The 12202-nt window shown below is 38.7% G+C and overlaps 1 long non-coding RNA gene across 1 annotated transcript; it reads right to left on the bottom strand.

The window, feature by feature from the left end:
• Positions 1–641: 641 nt before the first annotated feature.
• On the bottom strand, positions 642–3251 carry LOC131493008 (uncharacterized). Its single transcript, XR_009252394.1, has 3 exons — positions 3145–3251; positions 1750–1865; positions 642–827 (listed from the first exon to the last, which is right to left on the bottom strand). It is a non-coding gene; the product is annotated as an uncharacterized LOC131493008 (long non-coding RNA).
• Between the last annotated feature and the right edge of the window lie 8951 nt (positions 3252–12202).

Below are 12202 nucleotides of genomic sequence, written 5' to 3'. Positions count from 1 at the left end.
AATTAGGAGAATATTATTCCAGGTATCTTTGTCTACATAGAACTTTCTTTCTAACTGCAGAACTGTGCGCGTGCACACACACACACAAGTATATGTATGTATAGGCAGAACTGTAGACATAAAGAAATTGTACCGATGGAAAACATAAAAATATTTTTAGTTTTATAAAAGTGGATCATAATACAGATTCTATTTTAAATGAAATATTATATTTTATTTTATGTAAATTAAATAGAGGTGAAAGAGACCAGTTAAAACAATGTTAAACTTCAAATAAGTGCCTCTTTACCACAGGATTTATTTCTTGTAAGATTCTGATTCTGATTTTAAAAGATTATGAAAAACTAAGAAGTTGGAGCATTATGTCTTATTAAATGACTGTTTTAATTTTAGATAGAATTGATTGACACTCTGCTGTGAAAAGTGAGAATATTAGCTCTCTTATACATCCTCCTGGCTTACCACCCTCCAGTTTCTTAAGTTATATGATTATTGTTACATTTTCTATGTTTATAATATCCGTGATCAAGTAACCATAATTCCTGCAGTTGTTCTTTATTAGTAATGTATATAAATGAGTTCACTCTTTGCCACCAATCTTGTGTTTTGTTTTTGTTTTTATTTGTTTTTATACTGTGGCTTTTTCATCTTCCAATTCTTTAGTTTGGATAATCTCTTAAATGGCTGATTGGCAAGATGCAGTAATGTCTTTTGTCATCTCTGTGTTCTTTAATATTTGAAGATCTCTGAATGTTTTCTTTGTATTTGAATAACATCTTGATGTTGATATTGGTCAGACTTCAAAGTTGCATGTGATGGAGTCCACTCTAGAGGGTTTAAGTAGGAAAACAATTACGAAGCTCACAAAATTAGTGGGGGGACAGAAACAATAGACTTTAGGCTAAGCTTTGTTGCAGTTGGGTTCTCTGAAAGTAGAGTATATATAAAGTAGAGTAAACATAAAATATTCACTAGGGGATAACACGTGTGAAAGGGAAGGGGGGGAGCAGGAATGTGCAGAGGAAGAAGTCAAACTGTTGTGCAGACCCAGTAAAGCCTTAACCAAACTGTGGGGACCTACATCTGCCCTATCTCCTCTTTAGCAGTGTTTAGATCCACCTCTCCATATATGTTTGGGAAGTCGCTCTATCAGGTTTCTGATGGTGCTCTCTCCCTGAGGGAATCTTAGAAGAAGAAGGTTAGTAGGACAAGGTGCAGTCTCTGTCACTGAGGGCTCTGAATTGTCTTTTAGCACCTGGATTGGAGATGGGCAGTGATGGGTAGAAATGGGTGGGGGGACAGAGGTTGGGGGTATTAGCTCTTAGTAGGGTAGAGGCCAATTCTATTTAGATTTAGTAGGGAGTCAAAGTCTTTGGAGATATTTGCCAATATGTTCACATTACTTCTGTCCCAGTCAAAAGTTTTTCCAGCCAAGTTCCTGACCTTTACACACAGACCTGCTTTGGTTCAGTTACTGTGACAGTTAAATTCTGGGCTTGGTCTTCTCTTTCTCTGCCTTCTTCTTGTGGGGAATGAGAACCTTTTGGTATGCAACTGAGAAGGTCTTCTGGCTTTTACATCTGACTTTCAGTTACCTGTTACTCACTCTCATTTGTCCGTTTTCTCTTGTAGAACACCTGTGGGGTTTAGGAAATACTAATCTAACCTCATTACCCTCATGGTCACTATTTTCTCCATGCTAGTACATTCTCCTAATTCACCACTAGGAAAGGTTTAACAACAGATTACCATTTAGTGCCGTGTTCCACCTGCCCATCAGTAACAGGGTCCTCATTGTCAGGTAGTGAGTGCTCTTGTTGCACAGCTCCATCTTCTTGCCTATTTTTCGAGACATTATGTCCATTCTGGACAAACAATACTTTTTTTAGTATAAGTCTCTGCCATATATTGTTTGTAGGCACTGCCCAACTTTTGCAGGTTGGGTTCTCTGGAAATCAGAAGGAAAATTGAACTGGGGTTGTAAGGTGTTTGTTAGGGATGGATTCCTATTAAAGGCAATGGGAAGAGGCAGTACAGAATAGAGTGAAAAGTTGAACTGTGAAGTAGGCCTGACAAAACCTTGGCCAGCTCACTGGGCAGCTCTAGAGTTATCCCATGTGAGGCCAGAGTTGCTGGGCCTTTGAATTCCTTCCTTGCTCAGTCACTGGATGTAGGCCACCCTAGAAAACGTATGACTTCTTGAACACAGTTCTCTGCAGTTGAGGCAGACCTTGCTGGGGCTGACAGCAGGAGACATCTGTGCACTGGCCATTTTCCTTGTTACTGTTTAGCAAGTCTTTCTTAGAAGGGGGATCTGGGTGGTGCATCTCCATGTTTATCCTAAGCTTCTAGGATTAGGGTTGCCAGATTTAGCAAATAAAAATACATGATCCGGGCACCTGGATGTTTCAGTCAGTTAAGTGTCTGACTTTCGCTCAGGTTTTGATTTCACAGTTTGTGGGTTTGAGCCTGGCATCGGGTTCTGTGCTGACAGCTCAGAACCTGGAGTCTGCTTCAGATTCTGTGTCTCCCTCTCTGCCCCTCCTCACGCTCTGTCTGTCTCTCTCAAAAAATAAATAATAAACATTAAAAAAAATAAAAAATACATGATCCCAGTTAAATCTGAATTCCGGATAAATAATTAATAATTTTTTCTAGTATAAGTCTGTCCCATATATTGTTTTGTAGGCTCTGAATTCCAGATAAAAAATTAATAATTTTTTTCTAGTGTAAGTCTATCCCATATATTGTTTTGTAGGCACCGAATAAATGGTGCCCCTGATCATTATAACCTTTCTCCAAGGGTCAAATTAAGAATAATGACCACAGTTTCTTGGCTTTTGTCCCTACCTGGGTACCCTCAAACTTTCCAGATGATCTTTCACATGTGTTCTTAAAAGAGAAACCTACTATTTCTTGCCAGGTTCCTCAATCTCCTATTGGGCATTGCTGCTACACTTTCAGGTACCCTTTCCTGGCATCCCCAGAGCTGAATGGTAGTTTTTGGTGAACTGGTGGAGAATCCCTCCCTTTCCTTAGTGATATATTACACTAGAAGACCATCAAAGAGTGTCATCTGAGTTCCAGTATCTTACAGGAAACCACACTGACCTTTTCAAATTTTGCTTAGAGGCTGTGATTCACCATAGGAATTCTAGATATATGGAGAGTAAGTTTGGAAACGTGGTGTATTGAGAATTATCCTTTTCCTTTGAACTCTAAGGTTTTTTTTTTTTTTTTTTGTTTTTATTTATTTTTTTGGGACAGAGAGAGACAGAGCATGAACAGGGAGGGGCAGAGAGAGAGGGAGACACAGAATCAGAAACAGGCTCCAGGCTCCGAGCCATCAGCCCAGAGCCTGACGCGGGGCTCGAACTCACGGACCGCGAGATCGTGACCTGGCTGAAGTCGGACGCTTAACCGACTGCGCCACCCAGGCGCCCCTGAACTCTAAGTTTTTTAATTCTTGTTTTTGTTTTTAGTTCTTTTTGCATCTTTATTTCTTCTTTTAGGTTGCATTTTACCCCCAGAATCCAGAATGGTCCTTATTGCCTCATAATGGGATTCTGGGCAGTAGGGAGTGGACTGAGGGAAAATACGCCAGCTAGAACTTTAGTGAGGATTCAGATAGGTTCCAGGATGTCTTATGAACTGGATCAGAGCATCACTGGAAGTCATTTTGCTTTAAATTTTTTTTTCCCAAAGAAAGGAAGATTTTGACCTGCTGCAAAGCAACGATGTAAGGGAATAGTGTTTGTCTGTCTCAGGTATTGCCTCCATGACCTGGCTCGATGGATCCATATCCAATTCTGGGGAGGGAAAGGCTGCAGATGGTAGGTGAAAAAGCTTCCATGAGGGACTGAGTATATGGGCACAAGTGGCAGGCACTACTTGGGCCCAGGTGTGCAAGCATGGCACAAAGTGGGAACATGACACTTGTCCGACAACTTAAACATTGGTAGCTCTAGAGTCATTGGATGGTAGTGCCTTTGGCAGACATTTGGCAGTCATTTCATGGTGGGTACCAGTAATATGGCAAAAGCTAGAAATCCTCAAATAGACTTAAGGCAGTGAATATATTGGGTGGAGCAGGAGAAGAAGAATTTTAGACAGTGTAAGGTAAAACTGGGAAACTGATTCATATTCAGATTTGAAGCATTCCTTGTTGGAGAGCGCATTATAAGTTTAATGTTGTTATATTAGGTGATTATTTGGGGTTAATGTAATTGTAAAGGAAAAATAAACATGGACGCCAAAATTACATTGTAGTATAGTTGGAAGGCAAGCATTCAGATGAAAAGTAAAATGCTGAAAATAATTTTAAAAATTAACAAACTGAGGGCTGACGAGGGGTGGGAGGGAGGGGAGGGTGGGTGATGGGTATTGAAGAGGGCATCTTTTGGGGTGAGCACTGGGTGTTGTATGGAAACCAATTTGACAATAAATTTCATATATTTAAAAATAAATAAATAAATAAAAATAAATAAACAAAAAAATTAATATGGGAATGAAGATACACGTTAAAAAAAAATCTTATAGAAAATACCTGTTCAGACTCCCTGAGGCCATAGACCCAGTTGAGAGATACTGGTCTGTTCATTTCTGTCACTTCAGTCTGGCACATCTGAATCAGTAAATGCTCTGTAGTTATGAAGGACTATATCCCTTTGTGGTTACCTTTGTTAATGCTGATTGCTAACTTCCTTGCATTACTGCTTATTTTCTGTCAGTTCATTTTGGACTGTGAGTGTTTTCCAGTGTTCTTTCTCTCCACTATTTAGACATAGGAAATTTATTGTCTACCCACCAACAGAAGAATTTTAGATAACTGTTCACCTTTCTCGCCTTTTCCACTCTCTGGTACAATCTGGTTTAAACAGTTATTATTTGGGATTGAAAAAAGAGTCAAGGACCAGGTTGGGTCTCATAACTCTCTGTCCCATCACCTTCAATATAGCTATTTGTGGATAAGAATGTTGCACAAATTAATTATGCATATATAATTTATATTCCATAGCAATTATATGCATGTAATATGTTGTCCAGAGCCTGTGGAGCTGATATGGCTAACCTAGTGAGCGTAGGATGTCAATTGCTTTTCAAATATGGTGCTATACCATTTGGTAATCTCTATACTTTGGTAACCTCTTCTGATATTGATGAAATGGTGATCCCTTTACCCAATGTTGAGATATAGTCTTTTTTATATTTGCTTTTTTTCTGGCTAATTGGTTATTATGGCACATGAACCAACACCCTTAGTTTAATTAGCATAATGTTTCTCAATTAAGTTAAGTGGCTTAGATATTTGATCTTAAAATGACATTGTAGGAGAACATAAAAATGTTGTGGAGATATGAAAAAGCCTTTGAACATCAGGCTATTAGAATGTTATATATGTGTTCAATATGTCTAAGAGTCAAAGCAAAATATAGCAGTCATCTATTTAGAGGAGTAGAGGTACAGAGTTTATCAATGTCATCCCAATGATGGCCTGATAAGAAAGGGCTTATACAGTCAGATGGCTGGAATTAAAGGCCACATCACCAGGATAAGAAAATTTGCTGAAAACGATGGTGTGTGAGATGAAATGATCATTTCCTTTGTGACAATTATGAAGTTAGGATAGTGTGGGAGGTGTAAGGGTTACAGAGAGGATTAGGTGTAAGAATAACAAGGCAGAGTGGGAGGATAGCATTTAGTACAGATGGCAATGCAATGTATTGTGGCTATATTGTAGGGCACATTAAATTGGCTAGAGATGGTTTTAAAGCTGGTGAAAATGAACATTTTCCAAATCTTTATAAAGAATAGATATTACCTTTTTATCAAAATAGAAATGGTTGACCCATTTATAAAATAAAACACATTTTGACCATATTAGCAAAATGAATGGATGTAATGGACATTTATGGAAGCCTACATAAAGTGTTTACACTTGTGAGTAAATCTGTGTAAATAGTGTATACCTAAGCATGGTACTCATCTTTTAGTAAATATTGCTTGTGTGCCCTAAAAAAAAAAGGTAAAACAGATTGTTGAGGTAATTGAGTACCGTGCAGAAGAAAATGCAATTTCTTAACTAAATTGGCAGTGACACCATATCACTGGGGTTTATACATTAGAAAATTTCCCCCATAGATTTAATGATTTCAGAATATACCTACACTGTCTACAAACAAGTGATCCATAAAAAAGAAGCCTAAGTGATCCACACTGATTGTTGCTGATAAAACATGCTTCAGAAGTATATTTATTCCCAGAAATATTTCATAATAAAGTCTTAAAAAGGATAACTTCCTGCTTAAAGTCCACTCTTGTGACCCAAGAGCACTGTATGGTTCCTTAACAAAATAGACACTCAAACATTTGTTGAATGAATGTGTGAATGAATGAGAATCGCACATAACTGGGTAATTTCATAAATAGGGTAGCAATAGTCATGCAAGTGAAGTCATTTGAGGGATTTTAAGAAGGCCAGTATCTCCATAATCATTGTCCTACTGCCCCAAATTGCGTATTAACAATTCTTGCTGCTGGGCTAAAGCACTGCTTTCTGTAAGATTCCTTATTAAAATGAAAAAAAAAAGTCTTCAGAAAAAACAATTTAGTTAATAAATAAATCTGGCTCTCAGATTTACACATTAGCAAATTTTCCCCATAAAGACTGAAGGAAAGTAATGTGGGTGGGGTTACGGGTTTGCTTAGAAGGAAAGATAGAATAAGCATTTTGGTGGGTAGAAGAAAGAAATTCCCTTTGAAGTTTGGCTCCATTTATTATCTTAGATAGGAGGCATGAAAATTTGTAGCCCATAATGGAAATAGAAGAAGTGAAGAAAAATAACTAAAGAGAAAGATCGCTTTTGTTATTTTTATATTAGAGGAGAGTCCAGTAACTTAAGTGCCTATTATGTTTTCACAAAACATGAGGAAAATGGCCACAGGTGATTTTTTGAATGTAAGACTTCATGTTCTTTTTTAAGTTTATTTATTTATTTTGAGAGAGAGTATGAGCAGTGTGAGCAGGGGAGGGCAGAAAGAGAGGGGGAGAGAGCGAGAGAGCAAGAGAGCGAATCCCAAGCAGGCTCCGCACTCACAGAGCCCGATGCAGGGCTTAACCATGAACTGTGAGATCATGACCTGAGCTGAAACCAAGAGTCGCATGCTTAACTGACTGAGCCACCAGACACCCCATAAGGCTACATGTTTTATGCCACGTGACTTGATGCTCTAGCCAAAAGAGACTGGGGACCAAGGATTGGTGCTCTAGCCAAGACACCCATCTGGCTGCTTATTGGGTAACCTATCTAATTAGACACTCACTGTTGAATGATGATTAACTCAGGTAAAGGGAGGGTTTCTTAATTCTAGGCACACAAAAACAGAGTCAGTAGAGAGAGGCAGACAGAGGGACATGGAGTCACAAGAAGTAATTCGTTATTAAAGAAATATTGGATCTCAACTATGTGTCAGGCACTAATTTAAGGTGTGGAAGATGCAGTAGTGAACAAAAGTTTGCCTTCATGAGCTTAAATTCTAATTGGGGAGACTTGCATTAAGTAAAGTATAATTATATATAATATTATTTCAGATAGTGATAAGTCCACAAAGAAAAATAAATCAGAGATGGGAATAGAGTTTTTTGTTTTTGTTTTTGTTTTGGATTTGGTGGTCAAAGAAGGCCTTTCTTAGGAAGAAGTAGTTGAACTGAGAGAGATCTAGAAGACATGAGGGAGAGAGCAGGTGGAGGAAGAGTGTTTATTGGCAGAGAAAATAGCATGTGGAAAAGCTTTGAGGCAGGAGTATGCCTGCGTATTTTAAGGAACAGGGAGAAGGCCAATGTTGGAGCAGTGGGAGATAGGTAACGAGACTGGTAGCTAATGAGATTGGGACGTATCCAGGGATCAAATTATATAAAGTCTTACAAATTATGGTGAGGCACTTTTGTTTCAAGTGTGCTGGGAAGTCATTGCAGGATTTTGAACAGGAAAGTGATGGGACATGATGTGCACCTTAACAGCAACTTGGGCTGTCAGAGAATGGACTGAGGGAGAGAGCAGAAACAGGATGTTAAGTTAGGAGGGAGGGCATTGCAGGATGATAAGTCCAGGAGAGAGATGATGGTGGCTTGAAATGGTATTAGCTGTGGAACTCATAAGAAGTGGTTGGATTCGGGTTATATTTTGAATCTAGAGCAGTCAATATTTGCCAGTGGTTTTGTTGTGACATGTGAGAAAGAGAAGACTGAATGATTATTTCATTTCCTCCCTCCCTTCCTTCTTCCCTCTCTTCCTTCTTCTTTCTTCTTCCCTCCCTCCCTCCCTTCCTTTTCAAGTAGGCTCCACACCCAGTGTGGGGCTTGAACTCACAACCCTGAGATTAAGAGTCACATGCTCTACTGACTGAGCCAGTCATGCACCCCTGAATGATGACTTCAAATGGCAATTACTATGAGACAGGTAATAACATGTTTGAGACAGAGGAGATCATTAGATGAGCACATCATCAGAGCCACTAGTTGGTTACTATAGCTGCTATTTGTGTTTTAAAACCATTGTATCCTCACCAACAAGAAGCTGTCTTTATATTTCTCAGTGTTGTCTGGTTGTGTAGCAGCTGAGTCAGTTTCTGCAGATAATTTCTTCTCCATGTGTTCTTCCAGTAAATCGGCATCACCTTGGTCTGTCTATATTCCTTACAACATGAAAGGCCCTAATATAGTTTTGCTGAGCACTCCCCAGGTTCACATAAATATTACTGATATTTATAATGCTTAATCCAAAGTCTTAGCAGCATTTATCAAAAATTAAGCTTAACCTTAAAAAAAACTCTGGTAGCTCAGTTTAATCCTAATTTTTCATGTCTCAATAGTGGTTTTACAAAGCAAAATTTAAAATGTTTGAAATTAAAAAAGAAAGCACTTGAAAAGAGGGATGCCATGACTTTTAAAAAAATATTTCGTTATTTGAATAGTTGTACCGTAAAACATTGGATTGTAACTTATTTTGCGAGTATTCTGCAAGATGAGCAAACATTTCTAATAAATTTTAACTTGATAAATGAATGATGCCTTGTAATATGAGTAGTATGTGATGCCAAATATCACATGATCACAACTAAGCCAATGGTTCTTCTGTCTCTCTCTCTTGCTGTGGGATTGTGGGTGATCGTCTCCCATGCTCAGATGCTTGGTTTCAGGTCACAGTGCTTGGCAGTAATCGGTGATTTTTCAGAACGTTGGAATGCCCACAACTGGCATTAGTGTATTTTTTGTTACTTCAAAGCACCTGTGGACAGTCCTTTGCTTTTCCATATAAGAGTAAGCTTAGGAATGTTCTGTTTCATTCTAGGTTAGGCTGCCTGCAAATATAGGCCCTTTGCTTTGTTGTCTTATTGTCAGTTACATTAAATACAGCATATGACAAGAATTTATTAATACTGTACTGTAGTCAACATGTGAGCATATATGATGGCCCCCATGCAGAAAAATATTCCATCGAGCCAATAGATAGCAGTGATGCCATTAGTGATAGTGAAAGTTGTCCTACACAATAATGCTCCTATCTCGTCTCCCTCACACCAGCCACGAAGGTTTTCAAAGGTAAGTGCAGGTTAATTTGCTTATTTTCCCTTATATTTTGTGTTTCCTTTACTATTTTTATATCGTTATATCATTATGTCATATCATTTTATATGAATATTTTTGGCTTGTGGCACGAATCATCTGAGTTTCCATTATTCCTTATGGGGAGATTCTCTTTGATATACAAGTGCTTTGGATTACAAGCATGTTTCCAGAATGAATTATGCTCTCAGACCAAGGCTTTACTGTATATTCAATAGTCTGACAACAGGGTAACCTCCTTGTGAACAGGATCTGTATTTATTCTCTGCTGTATTACTAGTGCCTTGCTTGGTGCCTGACAAGCAGGAAGTGCAGCATCTCTTACATTAAAAAAAATGAATGAGTTGTATGTCAATACTTCATTTGTGCTGTTTAATTTGTGTAGAGAGGCTATGACCTTTTTTCCCCTTTGGTATTCTGATAATTTTGGCACAAAACTTCTTTACAATTAATGTAGTAATATTTTTATTTTCATTTATTTTCATTTTTTTATTTTTTTTCAATATATGAAATTTATTGTCAAATTGGTTTCCATACAACACCCAGTGCTCATCCCAAAAGGTGCCCTCCTCAATACCCATCACCCACCCCCCATCAACCCTCAGTTTGTTCTCAGTTTTTAAGAGTCTCTTATGCTTTGGCTCTCTTCCACTCTAACCTCTTTTTTTTTTTCCTTCCCCTCCCCCATGGGTTTCTGTTAAGTTTCGCAGGATCCACATAAGAGTGAAACCATATGGTATCTGTCTTTCTCTGTATGGCTTATTTCACTTAGCATCACACTCTCCAGTTCCATCCATGTTGCTACAAAGGGCCATATTTCATTCTTTCTCATTGCCATGTAGTACTCCATTGTGTATATAAACTACAATTTCTTTATCCATTCATCAGTTGATGGACATTTAGGTTCTTTCCATAATTTGGCTATTGTTGAGAGTGCTGCTATAAACATTGGGGTACAAGTGCCCCTATGCATCAGTACTCCTGTATCCCTTGGGTAAATTCCTAGCAGTGCTATTACTGGGTCATAGGGTAGGTCTATTTTTAATTTTTTTGGGAACCTCCACACTGTTTTCCAGAGTGGCTGCACCAATTTGCATTCCCACCAACAGTGCAAGAGGGTTCCCGTTTCTCCACATCCTCACCAGCATCTATAGTCTCCTGATTTGTTCATTTTGGCCACTCTGACTGGCGTGAGGTGATATCTGAGTGTGGTTTTGATTTGTATTTCCCTGATGAGGAGTGATGTTGAGCATCTTTTCATGTGCCTGTTGGCCATCCGGATGTCTTTTTTTTTTTTAATTTTTTTTTTCAACGTTTTTTATTTATTTTTGGGACAGAGAGAGACAGAGCATGAACGGGGGAGGGGCAGAGAGAGAGGGAGACACAGAATCTGAAACAGGCTCCAGGCTCCAAGCCATCGGCCCAGAGCCTGACGCGGGGCTCGAACTCACGGACCGCGAGATCGTGACCTGGCTGAAGTCGGATGCTTAACCGACTGCGCCACCCAGGCGCCCCCGGATGTCTTCTTTAGAGAAGTGTTTATTCATGTTTTCTGCCCATTTCTTCACTGGATTATTTGTTTCTCGGGTGTGGAGTTTGGTGAGCTCTTTATAGATTTTGGATACTAGCCCTTTATCCGATATGTCATTTGCAAATATCTTTTCCCATTCCGTTGGTTGCCTTTTAGTTTTGTTGGTTGTTTCCTTTGCTGTGCAGAAGCTTTTTATCTTCATGAGGTCCCAGTAGTTCATTTTTGCTTTTAATTCCCTTGCCTTTGGGGATGTGTCAAGTAAGAAATTGCTACGGCTGAGGTCAGAGAGGTCTTTTCCTGCTTTCTCCTCTAGGGTTTTGATGGTTTCCTGTCTCACATTCAGGTCCTTGATCCATTTTGAGTTTATTTTTGTGAATGGTGTGAGAAAGTGGTCGAGTTTCAATCTTCTGCATGTTGCTGTCCAGTTCTCCCAGCACCATTTGTTAAAGAGACTGTCTTTTTTCCATTGGATGTTCTTTCCTGCTTTGTCAAAGATGAGTTGGCCATACGTTTGTGGGTCTAGTTCTGGGGTTTCTATTCTATTCCATTGGTCTATGTGTCTGTTTTTGTGCCAATACCATGCTGTCTTGATGATGACAGCTTTGTAGTAGAGGCTAAAGTCTGGGATTGTGATGCCTCCTGCTTTGGTCTTCTTCTTCAAAGTTACTTTGGCTGTTCGGGGCCTTTTGTGGTTCCATATGAATTTTAGGATTGCTTGTTCTAGTTTTGAGAAGAATGCTGGTGCAATTTTGATTGGGATTGCATTGGATGTGTAGATAGCTTTGGGTAGTATTGACATTTTGACAATATTTATTCTTCCAATCCATGAGCAGGGAATGTCTTTCCATTTCTTTATATCTTCTTCAATTACCTTCATAAGCTTTCTATAGTTTTCAGCATACAGATCTTTTACATCTTTGGTTAGATTTATTCCTAGGTATTTTATGCTTCTTGGTGCAATTGTGAATGTGATCACTTTCTTTATTTGTCTTTCTGTTGCTTCATTATTAGTGTGTAAGAATGCAACTGATTTCTGTACATTGATT

The sequence above is a fragment of the Neofelis nebulosa genome, chromosome 2 (genome assembly GCF_028018385.1).
Source record: "Neofelis nebulosa isolate mNeoNeb1 chromosome 2, mNeoNeb1.pri, whole genome shotgun sequence".
Lineage (NCBI taxonomy): Eukaryota > Metazoa > Chordata > Mammalia > Carnivora > Felidae > Neofelis > Neofelis nebulosa.
The sequence above is the reverse complement of the archived record's forward strand: the minus strand, read 5'-3'. Positions and strand labels throughout refer to the sequence as shown.